The following is a 20,716-nucleotide window of genomic DNA, read 5'->3' as shown; positions in this document are numbered from 1 at the left end:
AAAGAATAGCATCCCCAGGCCTGTTTTGTTAAATCTTTTCTGAACAGGTGCAAAGATGAGTAAATAGAACAATACAATGGGAAAGGAAGTCCAGAAATTGATGTACGCACACTCCCGATATATGACAAAGGTGTCACTGTGATATAGTAAGGAAAAGAAAGAGTTTTTAGTAAATGATGCTGGATCATGTGGTTATCTAAATGGACAAAAGTAGATTTGGACCCCTTCTTTATGTGTTATCCAAATATCAATTCCAGACGGGTCAAAATGATAATGCTTACAGAAGACAACTTGAAAAATGTCATCAGGAGCTTATAGGCAAAGTGTTCTTGAAAATTCCCCCAAAGGGGTAACCAAAAAGAAAAGGATAGACACATTGGACATGATTAAAATTGGAAACTTTGTTTCACCAAAATCTAGCAATGAATAAAAGACATAAGCCATGAAGTGAGAGAAAGCATAATAAATATTGTAATTTACAAAGATCTTGAATGCAGAATATATAAGGAATTCCCACAAATCAAAACAAACAGTTTAAAAAAATGGACAAAGGACTTAACCAGATAGCCTCTTCATAAAAAAACGTATCCACATGGCCAAAAAAGGAATACATATGGGGCTTCCCTAGTGGCACAAAAGAATCTGCCTGCAATACAGGAGACCCAGTTTCGATCCCTGGGTTGGGAAGATACCCAGGAGAAGGAAATGGCTACCCACTCCAGTATTCTTGCCTGGAGAATTCCAAGGACAGAGGAGCCTGGTGGCCTATAGTCCATGGGATTGCAAAGAGTTCGACACAAATGTGTGACTTTCACCACTCACTCATATAGGCAATAAACACATGAAAAGGTTATTACATGAGCTTCCAATTATTGCTGTAACAAGCTGCCACAAGCTTAGTGAGCATTCACTCTAAAACACGCAACAAACTCTCAAGGCTTGTGAACTTTCCTACGTGTATGCTATACTTCAGTGAAATAAAGTTAACTTATTAAATAATTACAGAAACAGGTATGGAGTCTTTCTGATAAATCTATGCCTGACTCCTTGGAATAAATCCAACAGAAATGTGTACCAATACTCATCAAGAGACATGTGCTAGAATCCACAGAGTAGCACTATTCAGAATAGCTCCAAACTGGAGCCATCCAAATGTCCAGCAGCAGTAGAATAAATAAATAAACCATAATAATAAAGTAAATATTATTTATTTATAACTACAGCAATGAGAATGAAGGAACTAATATTATTACTCCATGTAACTACATGACTGAATCTCTCAAATGTAACACAGAGTAATGCAGAGTACATACTGTCTGATTCCACTACACAAAGCTCAGAGTTAGGCAAAATTACTGTATGGCGTTAGAAGCCAGAATAGCGGTCCTTTTGGGGATGGTAATGGACAGGAGAGGGCATGGGAAGTTTTGGCAGTGTTGATGATGCTCAAGATCTTGATCTGGGGCTGGTTACACACAGGTATTCATTCTAAAACATGCAACAAGCTCTCATGGCTTATGAACGTTCTTACAGGCATGCTATACTTCAGTGAAATGAAATGAACTTACAAAATAAGTAAATGCATGGAGTGTTTTGGGGGAGGCTTCCCTGGTGGCTCAGGTGGTAAAGAATCAGTCTGCCATGCAAGAGACCTGGGTTCAATCCCTGGGTGGGGAAGATTCCGTGGAAAAAGAAGTGGCAACCCACTCCAGTATTCTTGCCTGGGAAATCTCATGGACAGAGGAGCCTGGTGGTCTACTGTTCATGGGGTCGAAAAGAGTCAGACACAACTGAGCAACTAACACTTCGACTTTGGAGTCTTTTTGAGAAATCTTTGAAGGGGAAGCAAGTCATTATCTTGTGACCTTTTCCCTTTCCTACCCCACCCTGTAGTTTTTTACTTGAAGAAAAGAATTGTTTCCTTTTCAGGGTCCTCATACTCTTCAGCTGAAGGCTGGTTCCAATTTTAAGTTAGCAGAGTAGCTGGAAAGTTGAGAAAATCCTTTCCGGAAATGGGTCCTAAATTGAATGTGTTTCATGGGTTACAAAAACAGGCATGGTGGGATTTTCAGCCTCAGCATTTAATCTACTGCCAACTGCACTTGACAGAGACACTCCGGTGACTCATCATTTCAGGTTGTGACAATGACATTAAGGTGAGTCTGGACGTTCAGACACAGAGGGGATCAGTTAGTGGTAAACTAGTTTCTCTCTGTTTTGTCTTTTCAATAATGCAGGTATTCTCAGATGCAGATGGCTTTCAGCCGTCTGCATGGCTGAAGATGTGCTCCGAATATAAGACTCCACAAGTTCTTGAGTGTTTCTTTTTAACTCCCTGAAATTGCTTGTTTACTTGTTTATACACTTGCTTAAGGAACTTCCCTGTGGTCTAGTAGTTAAGAATCCACCTTGCAATGCAAGGGATGTGGGTTCGATCCCTGGTCAGGAAATGAAGATGCCATGTACCATGGAACAAATAAGCCCGCATACCCCAGCTACTAAACCCATGTGCTCTGGAGCCCCCACGTTACAACTGGAGTCTGTGCACTGTAGGAAAAGACACTGCATGACACAAGGAAAATCCCACATGCTGCAACTAAGACCCAACACAGCCAAGTAAACAGAGAAGAACTTGCTCTAAAAAGCCTGTAGTGAAAGATGGCTTCCCCAGTGGCTTGCCAGTAAAGAATCTGCCTGCCAATGCAGGAGATGACGGTTAGATCCCTGGATTGGGAAGTTCCCCTGGATGAGGAAATGGCAACCCACTCCAGTATTCTTGTCTGGAGAATCCCATGGACATAGGAGACTGGGGGATTACAGTCCACAGAGTTGCAAACAGTCAGACACAACCGAGTGGCTGACATGCACATAGTGGAAGACTGGAAAGGAAGACTATGTTTCTTTCCTTAGGAATCGAAGAATCTTGATTGAGGGAGTCCTTAAGGATCATTCAGTCAATCATGTGTGCAGAGAGTTGAGGGGACCATATGGCCAAATCTTTGTTTCCATAAAGAAGAACTTACCCTCTAGTTTCTTAGAAGGAACCTGCTCTTCCGTCATCCACCTGCACTTGATGACTTATCTGCTTGATGAGACTGGAAGAGAACTGAGTCCTCAGAGCCTTGGTTCCCTGTCTCTCTCAGAGCTGTGGGTCCTGTGGCTGTTGGCGTTATCTCTCATCTGATGCAGCCCTTCCTTAAGATGGTGCTGGCTCTGCAGAGGGTGGGCTTGTGGGAGTATAAGCTGAACTCCTGGCCATAGGCACCAGGAAGTTGATTGTGGTTATGGGTCCAGGCTGTCTCCTTCAATATGCTTTCGTCAGTAATAAATCTGGCTTCCCTGGTGGCTCAGATGGTAAAGAATCCACCTGCAATGCAGGAGACCAGAGTCTGATCCCTGGGTTGGGAAGATCCCCTGGGAGGGCATGGCTACACACTTGAGTATTTTTGCCTGGAGAATCCCATGGACCCTGGAACCTGGCGGGCTACAGTCCATGGGGTCACAAAGAGTTGGACATGGCTGATCTAGTAACACACACAGCAATTAATCTCATAATTTGATTGTTTTTCTCTCTGACTCTGTCTCTTTCTTAATTGGACTTATTCTCCCTTGATTTCAAATGGTCGCGTTTCTTGGTGTGTTCAGGCTGCTATAATGAAATAGCAAACTGGGTAGCTTATAAAGAACAGGAATTTATTTTTTACAGTTTTGGAGGCTGGGAAGTCCAAGGTCAAGTGTCCAGTAGATTTGATGTCTGGTAAGGGCTGTCCCGTCACATGCTGCAAAGGGCAAGGCAATTTTCGGGGTTCTCTGTAAAAGGGCATTAATCTCCCTCATGGGGGTTCTGCCCACAGGACCTAATCAACCTCCCAAAGCTCCACCTCCCAAATACCTAACCCTAACCATTACATCGGGAGCTAGAATTTAACACATGAATTTTGGAAAACACAAACATTCAGTCTGTAGCATCACACAGCATCCAGGAGTGTGCTGTTCTTCCTGCGAGGCTCAGAAACCAGGGCCCTATGGCCCTGAACAGTTGAACAGATTAGATTGTTAGACTAAAAAGAAAGCTTTGCTAAGTTTTAAGGAGAGATCAGAAAAGGAATGCAAGAAATATGCAAAAGAGATACTGTATGATATCACTTAGTTTTGTGATCTTGTGCTCTGTTGCTTGGTCATATCTGATTCTTTGTGACCCCATGGACTGTAGCCCACCAGGCTCCTCTGTCCATGGGATTTTCCAAGCAAGAATTCTGGAATGGGGTGCATTTCCTACTCCAGGGAGTCTTCCTGACCCAGGGATTGAACCCGCAAATCTTGCATCTCCTGCATTGGCAGGTGGACTCTTTACCGTTAGTGCCACCTGGGAAGCTGATGTCACTTATACATGTAATCTAAAAATAAAACAAATTAATGAATACTTAAAGAAGAAACAGACTCACAGGTATAGAAAACAGACTATGGTTATCAGTGGGGACAGGCAGGAAAGGAGTTGAGGGGTGGAAGGTATGAACTACTGAGTATAAGGTTATAAGGAAGTATCATACAACATAGGGACTAAAGCCAATGATCTGTAATACCTGTAAATGAAGTGTAACCTTTCAGACTGCAAAAAATTTAAAAAAAGGAACATATAAAAAAGCACAAAAATAATAGTTAAATAATGAAAGCTAGGTAAATGCTGGTGTCAGGAACTGGGATGCCTCGTCTCTTTCCTTGAGATTGGTTCCTTAGTAGTTCTGCTGCTCCAAAAGTCAACAAGGAAAATGGTGTTGTTATTTTTCTGATTATATAGGTAATACTAATACAGAAAACCCTAGCAACAGAACAGTGTAGAGAAGAAAGTTGAAAATCCCCTAAAATTCCTTCAGTAGAATGCCCACTCAATGTCTTGGGAAACATTTTTCAGAGAACAGGGCTTCCCAGGAGGCATCAGTGGTAAAGAATCTGCCTGCAATGTAAAAGACATGGGTTCGATCCCTGGGTCAGGAAGATCCCTTGGAGAAGGAAATAGCAAGCCTCTCCAGTATTCTTGCCTGGAGAATTCCATGGACAGAGGAACCTGCTTGGCTACAGTCCATGGGGCTGCTAAGAGTCGGACACAACTGAGCACACACACACTTCAGAGAAAGGGCCCGAGGGAGTCTTTTGGAGTCCTGGGAATGTCCTGGAATTTTATGCGATTAGTGTAGTCACATGGGTGTATACAAATTAAAAATTCATCAACCTGTATGAGATTTGTGCACTTAGCTGTATATATATTTTACATATCAATTTTAAACTTTTCCACATATTTTCCTCTGTAAATTTTATAGAAGCAGAAAGTCAAGAAACACCTGGAGCAACAGGCAAATTTGGCCTTGAAGTAAGGAATGAAGCAGGGCAAAGGCTAATAGAGTTTTGCCAAGAGAACGCACTGGTCATAGCAAATACCCTCTTCCAACAACACAAGAGAAGACTCTACACATGGACATCACCAGATGGTCAACACCGAAATCAGATTGATTATATTCTTTGCAGCCAAAGATGGAGAAGCTCTATACAGTCAGCAAAAACAAGACTGGGAGCTGACTGTGGCTCAGATCGTGAACTCCTTATTGCCAAATTCAGACTTAAATTGAAGAAAGTCGGGAAAACCACTAGACCATTCAGGTCTGACCTAAATCAAATCCCTTATGATTATACAGTGGAAGTGAGAAATAGATTTAAGGGATTAGATCTGATAGAGTGCCTAAAGAACTATGGACAGAGGTTCGTGACATTGTACAGGAGACAGGGATCAAGACCATCCCCATGGAAAAGAAATGCAAAAAAGCAAAATGGCTGTCTGGGGAGGCCTTACAAATAGCTGTGAAAAGAAGAGAAGCGAAAAGCAAAGGAGAAAAGGAAAGATATAAGCATCTGAATGCAGAGTTCCAAAGAATAGCAAGAAGAGATAAGAAAGCCTTCCTCAGCAATCAATGCAAAGAAATAGAGGAAAACAACAGAATGGGAAAGACTAGAGACCTCTTCAAGAAAATTAGAGATACCAAGGGAACATTTCATGCAAAGATGGGCTCGATAAAGGACAGAAGTGGTATGGACCTAACAGAAGCAGAAGATAGTAAGAAGAGGTGGCAAGAATACACAGATGAACTGTACAAAAAAGATCTTCACAACCCAGATAATCATGATGGTGTGATCACTGACCTAGAGCCAGACATTCTGGAATGTGAAGTCAAGTGGGCCTTAGAAAGCATCACTACTAACAAAGCTAGTAGAGGTGATGGAATTCCAGTTGAGCTATTTCAGATCCTGAAAGATGATGCTGTGAAAGTGCTGCACTCAATATGCCAGCAAATTTGGAAAACTCAGCAGTGGCCACAGGACTGGAAAAGGTCCGTTTTCATTCCAATCCCAAAGAAAGGCAATGCCAAAGAATGCTCAAACTACCGCACAATTGCACTCATCTCACTAGTAAAGTAAATGCTAGTAAAGTAATGCTCAAAATTCTCCAAGCCAGGCTTCAGCAATATGTGAACCGTGAACTTCCAGATGTTCAAGCTGGTTTTAGAAAAGGCAGAGGAACCAGAGATCAAATTGCCAACATCCTCTGGATCATGGAAAAAGCAAGCAAGTTCCAGAAAAACATCTATTTCTGCTTTATTGACTATGCCAAAGCCTTTGACTGTGTGGATCACAACAAACTGTGGAAAATTCTGAAAGAGATGGGGATACCAGACCACCTGACTTGCCTCTTGAGAAACCTATATGCAGGTCAGGAAGCAATAGTTAGAACTGGACATGGAACAACAGACTGGTTCCAAATAGGAAAAGGAGTACGTCAAGGCTGTTTATTGTCACCCTGCTTATTTAACTTATATGCAGAGTACATCATGAGAAACGGTGGACTGGAAGAAGCACAAGCTGGAATCAAGATTGCTGGGAGAAATATCAGTCACCTCAGATATGCAGATGACACCACCCTTATGGCAGAAAATGTAGAAGAACTAAACAGCCTCTTGATGAAAGTGAAAGAGGAGAGTGAAAAAGTTGGCCTAAAGCTCAACATTCAGAAATCTAAGATCACGGCATCTGGTCCCGTCACTTCATGGGAAATAGATGGGGAAACAGTGTCAGACTTTACTTTTTTGGGCTCCAAAATCACTGCAGATGGTGATTGCAGCCATGAAATTAAAAGACGCTTACTCCTTGGAAGGAAAGTTATGACCAACCTAGATAGCATATTCAAAAGCAGAGACATTACTTTGCCAACAAAGGTCTGTCTAGTCAAGGCTATGGTTTTTCCAGTGGTCATGTATGGATGTGAGAGTTGGACAGTGAAGAAAGCTGAGCGCTGAAGAATTGATGCTTTTGAACTGTGGTGTTGGAGAAGACTCTTGAGAGTCCCTTGGACTGCAAGGAGATCCAACAGTCCGTTCTAAAGATCAGTCCTGGGTGTTCATTGGAAGGACTGATGCTAAAGCTGAAACTCCAATACTTTGGCCACCTCTTGCGAAGAGTTGACTCATTGGAAAAGACTCTGATGCTGGGAGAGATTGGGAGCAGGAGGAGAAGGGGATTACAGAGGATGAGATGGCTGGATGACATCACTGACTCAATGGACATGAGTTTGAGTAAACTCTGGGAGCTGCTGATGGACAGGGAGGCCTGGCATGCTGCTATTCACGGGGTCACAAAGAGTTGGACACGACTGAGCGACTGAACTGAACTGAACTGATGCTGCTTTGACAAGTCATTCCTGAAAGGATAATAAAAATTCTTTCCATAGCAATATAGTTTCTTACACATCTTTGTCTCAGACAAGGAATGTTTGGTGCTGTAGTTTAGAAACTTATGAAAGCTGGTTTAAGGAAATAGAGGCTTTAGGGAAAGAAAATAATAGTTCTTCTCACAGCCTCCCAGATAAATTATGAATCTTATTTAAAAATTTTTTTATTATCTTTAAGCCAATTTTCTGAGCCTTTTCTCATTTTCTTACTTGCTATTAATTTGGGAATCTTAGAATTTTATTGCAACTTCAGAGGAGTGTTATGATTCCCTTCAGACAGTTTTCTTGATGGAAGTTCATTTAATGAAGTCTAGTTGAATCCATGGAATCCACTGTGTTTGATTTTGTGCCACCCAATGTAGCTATGTTCATAAAGCAGAAAAATAAATGTCAGGGACAGTAACCTGAATCTTATCAACAAATTAGAATCATAGGTTTAACTCTGTGGGCAAAAGGCAGAAAGAGCTTTTGTTGTTATGTTTGAAATTCATTCAGTGGGTAATTTTTTGGTTGAGAATCTAATAGGTGCAACATTGTATAGGATGCTGGAGATACAATAATGAACATGATGTTTATACTGGATCTCAGTGAACACAGACTTCAGTGTAAAGGTGAGTGTAGACTGCTCCTTTCAAAACAAGTTCCTGAGATGGGTATTTCCTGATTCCCTGATTGCCCAACGATGAGAGCTGCCCGAGGGGGATCTCACAGGAGGTAACAATGGATGCCAAAAATGAAGGAAGTGTGTAGAGTTCGAAAGATCAAAGGAAAGCACAGGTCTATAAACCGAGAGAGGAATTTGGAGGTTGGTTAAAAAGGTGAAGCAAGTCAGCAGAAGATAAAGAGGTCAGGTTTTGAAGTCAGGAATGTGAGACCTGGGCAACAGAGATGAATCCAGGGTAGAAGGGGATGAGAGATAAATGTCCTAAGAGAATGAAGAAGGATAAAATGAAGCACTGGTAACTGCTGGCATCAGAGGTTTGATATTAAGGTTGAGTACTTGTGGTTAGATGGCCAGGGGAACAATAATGAACAGACACTCAAGATGAAAAAATATAAATGCAGGAAATGTGATATAATTCTGAAACTCACAGAACCCACAAGAACAGCAAACCCAGATAGACTGCACTTGGTTCTGTTTGAAGTACCATCTTCATGGAAAAGAAGATAAAAGCTTTAATTACCTGGTACAGGATGCATAAACAAAGTTATTTATCTAAACTTCTCCTCTCCCCCCATCCCCAAGAACAGATTACATCTTCTGTTATTTTCTTAGATTCCTCTTCCAGTCCACTTAGATTACATGTTGAACAGAAAAAACAGCAAGGAACTTCAGTCTTTTCATTAACAGAATATAAATTCTCCTAAAGATGGATTAAAGCACACAACATAAAATACAACAAAATATTACCAGTTGGCTGTTGGTGGGTGGTCTGGCTTGTTGATTGTCATAGATTAAGCCTCTTACTGTCAAACTGGAAAAATGAAAGAACTAAACAAGAAATATGGCCCAAGATAAGATAATACTGATCATTAAGAATGAGAAAGGGCATTTGAAGAAATAAAACACAAGTTAATTGAATGTGAATTGTGCGTGTGCTTAGTCCCTCAGTCATGCCTGACTCTTAGTGGCCCCGTGGGCTGCATGTAGCCTGTGAGGCTCCTCTGTCCATGGGGATTCTCCAGGCAAGAATACTGGAGTGGGTTGCCATGCCCTCCTACAGGGCATCCTCCCAACCCAGGGATCGAACCTGAGTCTCCTGCATTGCAGTTGGATTCTTTACCATCTGAGCCACCAGGGAAGCTGAATGTGAATGTTCTTATTTGATATAATGGCTAATGGACTCACCTCTACTAACCCCTGACCTGACATCTAAGCCAAATACTTAGCATGAAAGAAATGCTAATCAGCTCTGTGGAGTTTGATCCTAGTGGAAATTCTATTGTTTCTCAGAATAAGTAGATTTATCTTGGCTTCCCCTATTCAAGGAAATGCTTTGATTGCTGCCTTCTTTCCAGCCAAGGGCACAGAAAGACTTCCAGAGTAGGAAGCAAGCTGTGTGTGTGTATGTCTGTTGGAGACTTGGACAGTTATTAGGAACTTTCAATTCTGAATTGACGTGGGAAGATGGAAGAAATATTATGATGAGAAAAGTGACTACAACCCAGAAGTTTGGTTCCTCTAACCTGCTGAATCACAGCCAGCAGTGAAGTTTTAACTGTGTTGCTTTCTCTTCCATATACCAAATACACGTATTTTAATTAAATTTCTCATTCAAAATAGCTTATCAGAGGGAGAGAGAGACAGAACAAGAGTGGGAGAGACAGAAGCTTTTCTTGTACTTTTGTTTGCTGTGAATATAATTTTGTTGTTATTAAATATGGACACTTCCTAATACTTGCTTTTTAATTAATTTGTTTTCACTATGTATTTGTGTATGTGTGTGTGTTCTCAGTCACTCAGTTGTGTGATTCCATAGACTGTAGCCTGCCAAGCTCCTCTGTCCATGGGATTTTCCAGGCAAGGATACTGGAGTGGATTGACATTTCCTCCTCCAGGGGACCTTCCCAGCTCAGGGATCAAACTGATGTCTCTTGCATTGGCAGTTGGATTCTTTACCCCTGAGCCACCTGGGAAGCCCACATATATATATGTGTGTATGTGTGAGTGTGAGTGTGTGTGTGAGTGTGTGTAGCAGTTGGCCATATCCAATGTTTTAGGTACATAAGAATGATCTCATGACAATTGGATAAGTATGTACTCAAAACATAAAAAAAATAAAGATCTCATTCTATTCCCTGGAAAGTGCTGGCAAGATCACTGGAGGCTGGCCTGTACTCACCTCTCTTACAGTGCTTGAAAAACCCACGGCCATGAAATATGAATGGGTAAAGCCCCATTTGTGGGAAGGAAAAAGAAAAAGGAGATGGAGGACGAGAAAGGAGAATAAGAGCAGGAGGAGAAAGTGGCAGAAGCAGGCCAGGAAAAGAAGGAAGGAAGGAAGAAAAGGAAAGAAAGAAGAAAAGAAATAAATTACCAATTCCCACTATTTTAAGTATTAGTAGTTGTTGCCAAATTCCTGGCATAGGTAGGCTGGCTCCACATTTTTCAGCTAGTACCTTGGCCTGAAATATTGACTCTTTTATGACAACAGAGATGTTTTCCTTGAGTGTTTCTGTCTCTAGCTTCTCTGCATATCAGTTGCATTTACAAGTAGTTTAATACATGAGAAACACTGGGCTGGAGGAAGCACAAGCTGGAATCAAGATTGCCAGGAGAAATATCAATAACCTCAGATATGCAGATGACACCACCCTTATGGTAGAAAGTGAAGAACTAAAGAGCCTCTTGATGAAAGTGAAAGAGGAGAGTGAAAAAGTTGGCTTAAAGTTCAACATTCAGAAAACTAAGATCATGACATCTGGTCCCATCACTTCATGGCAAATATATGGGGAAATAGTGGAAACAGTGGCTGACTTTATTTTTCTGGGCTCCAAAATCACTGCAGATGGTGATTGTAGCCATGAAATTAAAAGACGCTTATTCCTTGGAAGGAAAGCTATGACCAACCTAGACAGCATATTAAAAAGCAGAGACATTACTGCAAGGAGATCCAACTAGTACATCCTAAAGGAGATCGGTCCTGGGTGTTCATTGGTAGGATTGATTTTGAAGCTGAAACTCCAATACTTTGGCCACCTGATGCAAAGAGCTGACTTATTTGAAAAGACCTGATGCTGGGAAAGATTGAGGGCAGGAGGAGAAGGGGACGACAGAGGATGAGATGGCTGGATGGCATCACCAACTCATTGGACATGGGTTTGGGTGGACTCTGGGAGTTGGTGATGGACAGGGAGGCCTGGCGTGCTGCGGTTCATGGGGTCGCAAAGGGTCTGACATGACTGAGAGACTGAACTGAACTAAATACATAGTATTTTTCTAATATATTTGCTAGCCTTCTCTTTTTAATACACTGTATCTTATGCAGTGTAAAAAGCAGAGACATTACTCTGCTTACAAAGGTCCACATAGTCAAAGCTATGGTTTTTCCAGTAGTCATGTATGGATGTGAAAGTTGGACCATAAAGAAGGTTGAGTGCCAAAGAATTGATGCTTTTGAACTGTGGTGTTGGAGAAGACTCTTGAGAGTCCCTGAACACTTAGGAGATCGAACCAATCAATCCTAAAGGAAATCAATCCTGAATATTCATTGGAGGAACTGATCCCGAAGCTCAAGCTCCAGTACCTAATAGGTAGCTCAAGCCACCTAATGTGAAGAGCTGACTCATGGGAAAAGATCCTGATGCTCTGAAAGACTGAAGGCAGGAGAAGAAGGGGATGACAGAGGATGAGATGGTTGGATGGCGTTACTGACTCAGTGGACATGAATTTGAGCAAGCTCCAGGAGATGGTGAAGGACAGGGAAGCCTGGTGTGCTGGAGTTCATGGGGCTGCAAAGAATTGGACACGACTGAGAACTAAACAACAACAACAACAACGATCTTCATAAGGGCAGAGATTCTCCCTGTGTCACAGTGCCTGGTGATTCTGAAACAGGAGGGAAGTGGAGAGGGCATAACCTTTAAAAGAATGACATAACCCTTGAGGGTATGACATAAACTGGTTAGAAGAAACCTAGGTCCAAGGTGGTGAATGATTCAACTTCCAGGGCACCTTGAGCCTCATTACACGATCATTGAAATAGACTCACATGAGCTAACTGACACACCCACCAGTGCCATGACAGTCCTGAGACATGACACAGCATAACGTGGCATGCCATGACAAAAGGCCAGAGTATTGGCAGTGGCCCAACTCATGGAAATCTTCACCCCTTTCTGCAAACTAGTTGGACTAACCCACATAGATACATACATGGCTTCCCTGATAGCTCAGTTGGTAAAGAATCTGCCTGCAATGCAGGAGACCTGGGTTTGATCCCTGGGTTGGGAAGATCTCCTGGAGAAGGGAAAGGCTATCCACTCCAGTATTCTGGCCTGGAGAATTCCATGGACTGTATAGTCCATCGGGTTGCAAAGATTTGGACATGTCAAGGCAATGTCACCCCACTCCAGTGCTCTTGCCTGGAAAATCCCATGGACAGAGGAGCCTGGTAGGCTGCAGTCTATGGGGTCACAAAGAGTCAGACACGACTGAGCAACTTCACTTTCATTTTTCACTTTCATGCACTGGAGAAGGAAATGGCAACCCACTCCAGTGTTCTTGCTTGGAGAATCCCAGGGACGGTGGAGCCTGATGGGCTGCCATCTATGGGGTCGCACAGAGTCGGACACGACTGAATCGACTTAGCAGCAGCAGCAGCAGCAGCAGCAGAGTGACTTTCATTTTCACTTTCATATGTGGAAGGTTAGCCTATGAAATTACCCAGCCCATAAAAACTAACCATGCCATATTTTGGGGCCTCTTATCTTCTGAGATGGCACACAGTCAGTCTGTTTCCCTCTAAACAAATCCACTTTTTATCTATTGCTTTTTATCTATCTATTTCAGTCTCTGACTGAATTCTTTCTATAATGAGACATAAAGAACTCAAGCTTCATTATGTCCTGACACCAGGTATGTGATCTCAATTAGAAGACAGTTCAAGTCCCAACCTGGGTTCTGGCAGGGTTGGAGTCCTGGGCCATGGATTCAAGTCCCATCTGAGTTGTGTGGTTTCAGTACTATACAAGCAATAAGTACTCAGCTGGTCTCCAATTTTTGGAAAGTTTCACTTTACATTGTTCCCCATCCACGCAGTTCCCCTCTTCAGAGGAGTATATTAGCATTTTCTTGGATGTCCTTCCAATGATAAACTGCATATGCAAATAATTACATGTACGGTTCCCCCACCTTCATTTTCACCCAAAAGATATTCTGCACTTTGCTTTTTTTTTTATCTGAAAATACATCTTGATTTTTTTGCTTCACTTCAGAATATAAGGAGCTTCCTCATCCTTTCTCTAAATAATTCTTTAAGCATTCCATTCTAACACAGGGAGTGTCAAATTTTTTAAATCAGCCAACTCTCAGGACTTCCCTGGTGGTCTAGTGGTTAAGACTTCACCATTCCACTGCAGGGGGCATGAGTTCAATCCCTGGTCAACGAACTAAGATCCCACATGCTTGAGGGACTTTAGTCCCCTGGGATTGAATCCAAGCCCTCAGCAGTCCCCTGGGATTGAATCCAAGCCCTCAGCAGTGAAAGTGCAGAGTGCTAACCACTGGACAGCCAAGAAATTCCCCCAAATCAACCAACCCTTGATTGACTTTTATGGCACGCCTGCCATTTGTCATTTAATATCTTTCTGTAATTAATAAATAGCCTAAAATATATCATCTTACAGAGGTGTGAATATATATGTAGAGTGTGTATGTCTAACTGGCTAGGTTAAAGGGTATGCATATTTTAAATATTAGTAGTCACTACTAAATTCCTTCCATGGAAACATCAAGTACAACTAAGTCACTATTGTTCATGTATGCACTAACACACCAAATCATTAAAATTTTCATCTTGACAAATCTGACAAGATTGGAAAAAATATCTCAGTAAAATTAGAATTGTCCTTCATGGATCACAGCCTTGTTGTGGTGAAGGAGCTTGCATAACTCATTCTGAGTCATGCAATGAAGCTATGAGCCATGGCAGGCAGGGTTACCCAAGACGGACAGGTCATAGTGAAAAGTTCTGACACAACTTGATACATTGGAGCAGGAATTGGCAACCCACTCCAGTGTTCTTGCCAGGAGAACCCTGTGAAGAGTATGAGAAGGCAAAAGGACTTGATACCAGAAGATGAACTCCCCCAGGTCAGAAAGTTTCCAATATGCTACTGGGGAAGAGTGGAAGGCAATAACAAATAACTCCAGACAGTAAAGAATCCGCCTGTAATGCAGGAGCCATGGGTTTGATCCCTGTGTTGGGAAGATCCCCTGGAGAATGGAATGGTACCCCACTCCCGTATTCCTGTCTGGAGAATTACATGGCAGAGGAGCCTGGCGGGCTATAGTCCATAGGGTTACAAAGAGTCAGACTCGACTGAGCGATTAACACTTCCACTTTCCAGAAAGAAAGAAGCAGCTGGGCCAAGACAGACATGATGTTCAGTTATGAATGTGTCTGGTGTGAAAGTAAAGTCCAGTTCTGTAACAGACAATGTTGCAAAGGAACCTGAAATATCAGGTCCATGAATCAAAGTAAACTGGACATGGTCAAACAGAAGACAGCAAGAATGAACATCCATATCTTAGGAATCAGTGCACTAAAAATGGATGGGAATGGGAGAATTTAATTCAGATGACCATTTTATTTACTACTGTCGGAAAAAAACCCCTCCAAGAAATGGAATAGCAAGAAGGTAAAGTGGTTGTCTGAGGAGGCTTTACAAATCACTGAGTGAAGAAGAGAAGTTGAAAGACAAAGGAGAAAGGGAACAATATACCCAACTGAATGCAGAGTTTCAGAGAATAGCAAGGAGAGATTAGAAAGCCTTCTTAAATGAACAATGCAAAGAAATAGAGGAAAACAATAGAATGGGAAAAACTAGAGATCTTTTCAGAAAAACTGAGATATCAAGGGAACATTTCAAGCAAGCATGGGCACAATAAAGGACAGAAAAGGAAAGACCTAATAGAAGCAAAAGATATTAAGAAGAGGTCACAAGAATATACAGAGCTGTGTAGGAAAGGTCTTAATGACTGAGATTACCACAATGGTATAATTGCTCACTTAGAGCCAGACATCCTGGGATGTGAAGTCAAGTGGGCCTCAGGAAGCATTACTATAAACAAAACTAGTAGAGGTGATGGAATTCCAGCTGAGCTACTTAAAACCCTAAAAATGATGCTTAAATAGCTACACTCGATATGTCAGCAAATTTGGAAAACTCAGCAATGACCACAGGACTGGAAAAAAGTGTTTTTTTCAAATTCAGTCCCAAAGAAGGGCAATGCTAAACAATACTCAAACTACTGTACAATTGCTCTCATTTCACATGCTAGCGAAATAATGCTCAAAATCCTTCAAGCTAGACTTCAGCAGTACATAAACTGAGAACTTTCAGATGTACAAACTGAGTTTTGAAGAAGCAAAGGAACCAGAGATCAAGCTGCCAACATTCATTGGCTCATGGAGAGAGCAAGGGAATTCCAGAAAAACATCTACTTCTGCTTCACTGACTACACTAAAGCCTTTGACTGTGTGGATCACAACAAACTGTGGAAAATTCTTAAAGATATGGGAGTACCAGACCACCTCACACGCCTCCTGAGAAACCTGTATTTGGGTCAAGAGGCAATAGGTCAAATAGGACATGGAACAATGGGCAGGTAAAAATTAGGAAAGGAGTACAACTGGGCTGTATATTGTCACTCTGCTTATTTAACTTATATGCAGAGTACGTCATGAGAAATGCTTTGCTGAATGAATCAGGCTGGGATCAAGTTGGCTGGGAGAAATATTGACACCCTTATTTATGCAGATATCACTTTTTTAAAATTAATTAATTTATTTTAATTGGAGGCTAGTTTCTTTACCACATTGTAGTGATTTTTGCCATACATTGACATGAATCAGCCATGGGTGTACATGTGTCCCCCATCGTGAACCCCCTCCTACCTGCCTCCCCATCCCAGCCCTCAGGGTGGTCCCAGTGCACCGGCTTTGAGTGCTCTGTTTCATGCATCAAACTTGGACTGGTGATCTATTTCACATATGGTAATATACATGTTTCAAGGCTATTCTCTCAAATCATCCCACAGAGTCTGAAAGTCTGTTCTTTGTGTCTCTTTTGCTATCTCACATATAAGGTTATTGTTACCATCTTTCTAAATTCCATATATATGTGTTAATATACTGTATTGGTGTTCTTTTTTCTGACTTACTTCACTCCGTATAATAGGCTCCAGTTTCATCCGCCTCGTTAGAACTGATTATTTTTAATAGCTGAGTAATATTCCATTGTGTATATGGACCACAGCTTTCTTATCCATTCGTCTGCCAATGGAGATCTAGGTTGCTTCCATGTCCTGGCTATTGTAAACAGTGCTGCACTGAACATTGGGGCACATGTGTCTCTTTCAATTCTGGTTTGCTTGGTGTATGCCCAGCAGTGGTATTGCTGGGTCTTATGGCAGTTCTATTTCCAGTTTTTTAAGGAATCTTCACACTGTTCTCCATAGTGCCTGTTCTAGTTTGCATTCCCACCAACAGTGTAAGAGGGTTCCCTTTTGTCCACACCCTCTCCAGAATTTATTGTTTGTAGAATTTTTGATAGTCTTTCTGACCAGAGTGAGATGGTACCTCATTGTGGTTTTGATTTGCATTGCTCTGATAATATTGATGCTTTTGAACTGTGGTGTTGGAGAAGACTCTTGAGAGTCCCTTGGACTGCAAGGAGATCCAACCAGTCCATTCTGAAGGAGATCAGCCCTGGGATTTCTTTGGAAGGAATGATGCTAAAGCTGAAACTCCAGTACTTTGGCCACCTCATGAGTTGACTCGTTGGAAAAGACTCTGATGGTGGGAGGGATTGGGGGTAGGGGGAGAAGGGGACGACAGAGGATGAGATGGCTGGATGGCATCACTGACTCAATGGACGTGAGTCTGAGTGAACTCTGGGAGTTGGTGATGGACAGGGAGGCCTGGCGTGCTGCTATTCATGGGGTCGCAAAGAGTCGGACAGGACTGAGTGACTGATCTGATCTGATCTGATAATATTGAGCATCTTTTCACCTGTTTGTTAGCCATCTGTATGTCTTCTTTGGAGAAATGTCTGTTTAGTTCTTTGGCCCATTTTTTGACTGGGTCTTCTATTTTTCTGGTCTTGAGCTGCATGAGCTGCTTATATATTTTTGAGATTAATTCTTTGTCAGTTGCTTCATTTGCTATTATTTCCTCCCATTCTGAAGGCTGTCTTTTCACCTTGCTTTTAGTTTCCTGTGTTGTGCAAAAGCTTTTAAGTTTAATTACATCCCATTTATTTATTTTTGCTTTTATTTCCATTACTCTGGAAGGTGGGTCATAGAGGATCCTGCTGTGATTTATGTCAGAGAGTGTTTTACCTATGTTTTCCTCTAGGAGTTGTATAGTTTCTGGTCTTACATTTAGATCTTTAATCCATTTTGAGTTTATTTTTGTGTATGGTGTTAGACAGTGTTCTAGTTTCATTCTTTTACAGGTGGTTGACCAGTTTCCCCAGCACCACTTGTTAAAGAGATTGTCTTTTCTCCATTGTATATTTTTGCCTCCTTTGTCACAGATAAGGTGTCCATAGGTGCGTGGATTTATCTCTGAGCTTTCTATTTTGTTCCATTGATCCATATGTCTGTCTTTGAGCCAGTACCGTTCTGCTTGATGACTGTAGCTTTGTAGTATAGTCTGAAGTCAGGTGGGTTGATTCCTCCAGTTCCATTCTTCTTTCTCAAGATTGCTTTGGCTATTCAAGGTTTTTTGTATTTCCATACATATTGTGAATTTATTTGTTCTAGTTCTGTGAAAAATACCTTTGGTAGCTTGATAGGGATTGTATTGAATCTATAGATTGCTTTGAGTAGTATACTCATTTTCACTATATTGATTCTTCTGATCCATGAACATGGTATATTTCTCCATCTATTGTGTTATCTTTGATTTCTTTCACCAGTGTTTTACAGTTTTTTATATATAGATCTTTTGTTTCTTTGAGTGAGTGAGTGAGTGAATTCGCTCAGCTGTGTCCAAATCTTTGTTCCTTTAGGTAGATTTATTCTTATGTATTTTATTCTTTTCATTGCAATGGTGAATGGAATTGTTTCCTTAATTTCTCTGTTTTCTCATTGTTAGTGTATAGGAATGCAAGAGATTTCTGTGTATTAATTTTATATCCTGCAACTTTACTGTATTCATTGATTAGCTCTAGTAATTTTCTGGTGGTGTCTTTAGGGTTTTCTATGTAGAGGATCATGAGATGACACCACTCTTATGGCAGAAAGTGAAGAGCCTCTTGATGAAAGTGAAAGAGGAGAGTGAAAAAGCTGCCTTGAAACTTAACATGAAGGGGGCTTCAGGATGGGGAACACATGTGCACTCATGGTGGATTCATGTCAATGTATGGCGAAACCAATACAATATTGTATAATAATTAGCCTCCAATAAATAAATAATAAATAAATAAAAATACTTTCTACTAAAAAAAAAAACACCAAAAACAAAACACTAATATCATAGCATCCGGTCCCATCACTTCATGGCCAATAGAAGGGTAGAAAGTGGAGAAATAGTGACAGATTTTATTTTCTTGGGGTCCAAAATCACTGTGGATGATTTCTGCAGACATGAAATTGGAAGATGCTTGTTCTTTGGAAGGAAAACTAAAACAAACCTAGGTAGCATATTAAAAAGTAGACATCACTTTCACAAGAAAGGCCCATATAGTCAAAGCTATGGTTTTTCCAGTAGTCATGTATGGATGTGAGGCCATAAAGAGGGCTGACTGCCAAAGAATTGATGCTTTTGAACTGTGGTGCTGGAGAAGACCTTGAGAGTCCCTTGGACAGATAGGAGATCAAAAAAGTCAATCCTAAAGGGAATCAACCCTGAATATTCATTGGAAGGACTGATGCTGAAGCTGAAACTCCAATATTTTGGCTACATCATGCAAAGAGCTGACTCCTTGGAAAAGACCTTGATGCTGGGAAAGATTGAGGGCAGTAGGAGAAGGGGGTGACAGAAGATGGGATGGTTGAATAGCATCACCAACTCAATGGACATGAGTTTGAGCAGACTCTGGGAGATAGTGAAGGACAGGGGAGCCTGGTGTGCTGTAGACCTTGGGGTTGAAAGGAGTTGGACATGACTTAGTGACTGAACAACAGCAAAAGCTGAATTAACATTTCCTTTACTTCAGGTGAGATAGCCTACATTTCCCTATGCTAAAAAGCTATTTGTGTTTCTCTTTCTGTGATCTATCTGGTAACGTTTTTAATCTATTTTTCTATTGTTTTGTTTTTTTCATATTGATTCTGGGATATCTTTATATATTAGGAAAATGAGCTCTTTGTCAGTGACAAGAATTGCAAGTATTTTCCAGATTAGTATTACTTTCATGTAGCCAAAATTAGCAACTCTTCACTGGTTTCTATATTTGAGTCATATTTAAAAAGACCTTCACTGTGTTTTAAGACTTTTTCTCTCTTCAGTTACATTTAACTCTTTGATCCACATGAAATTTATTTTGGTATAATTTGTGAGATCTTTTAACTTAAATTTGTTGCCATATCAGATGATTACTTTGCTGTTGATATGCCCACTGTCATGAATTTAGTTATCATATAAGTGATGTTTATAGAACCAACAAAGTCTTTTAGAAGGAAAAATCTTGAATCTAGTAAGAAATAAATCAGTGTGCCCTTGAAGGTTATGAAATGTTGAAAGCACTACCTAGTAGATTGCAAACCATATAAACATTGTTTTCCATTATATCCTGAAAAAATCTTAATATTATGGTGGGAAAAATGTAATTTGCATCATTTGAGGTTGAACTTAACTGCACTTCTCAAAATAAATATTTCTTGCAAAAGACTCAGTGTTTAACATATTAGGTAAAGTAATTTTAATTGATGTGTTTAGGATGTTTTCCGTGTGAAAGAAGGTCATTTTGTAAGCCAGATCATCAGAAAGTTTCAGCAACTTTCAACTTTGCCTAAATGGGAGCATTGCAAGGATACCACCATGGAAATATAGTAAATTTCAATATACAGATTTCAGGGCCAAAGACAGAAGAAAAATTGTTAATGTTCTCTATCATTTTGCTAAGTTTCACTGAACAAAATTAAGGAATTTGAAGTAAAAATGGATAATTCAATTAAGTAAAACATTTTGGATTTGTGTCTACCCGAGTAACCTTGGTTGGGGTTTGCTGTTTTTGTTCCAGTGTGCTAGCTAAAGAAGGTCACTGCTG

Source organism: Bos grunniens, chromosome 9, assembly GCF_055505025.1.
Source record: "Bos grunniens cultivar Pamir isolate PY7600 chromosome 9, Bosgru_T2T1.0, whole genome shotgun sequence".
NCBI lineage: Eukaryota > Metazoa > Chordata > Mammalia > Artiodactyla > Bovidae > Bos > Bos grunniens.
This window is presented reverse-complemented; position numbering follows the sequence as displayed.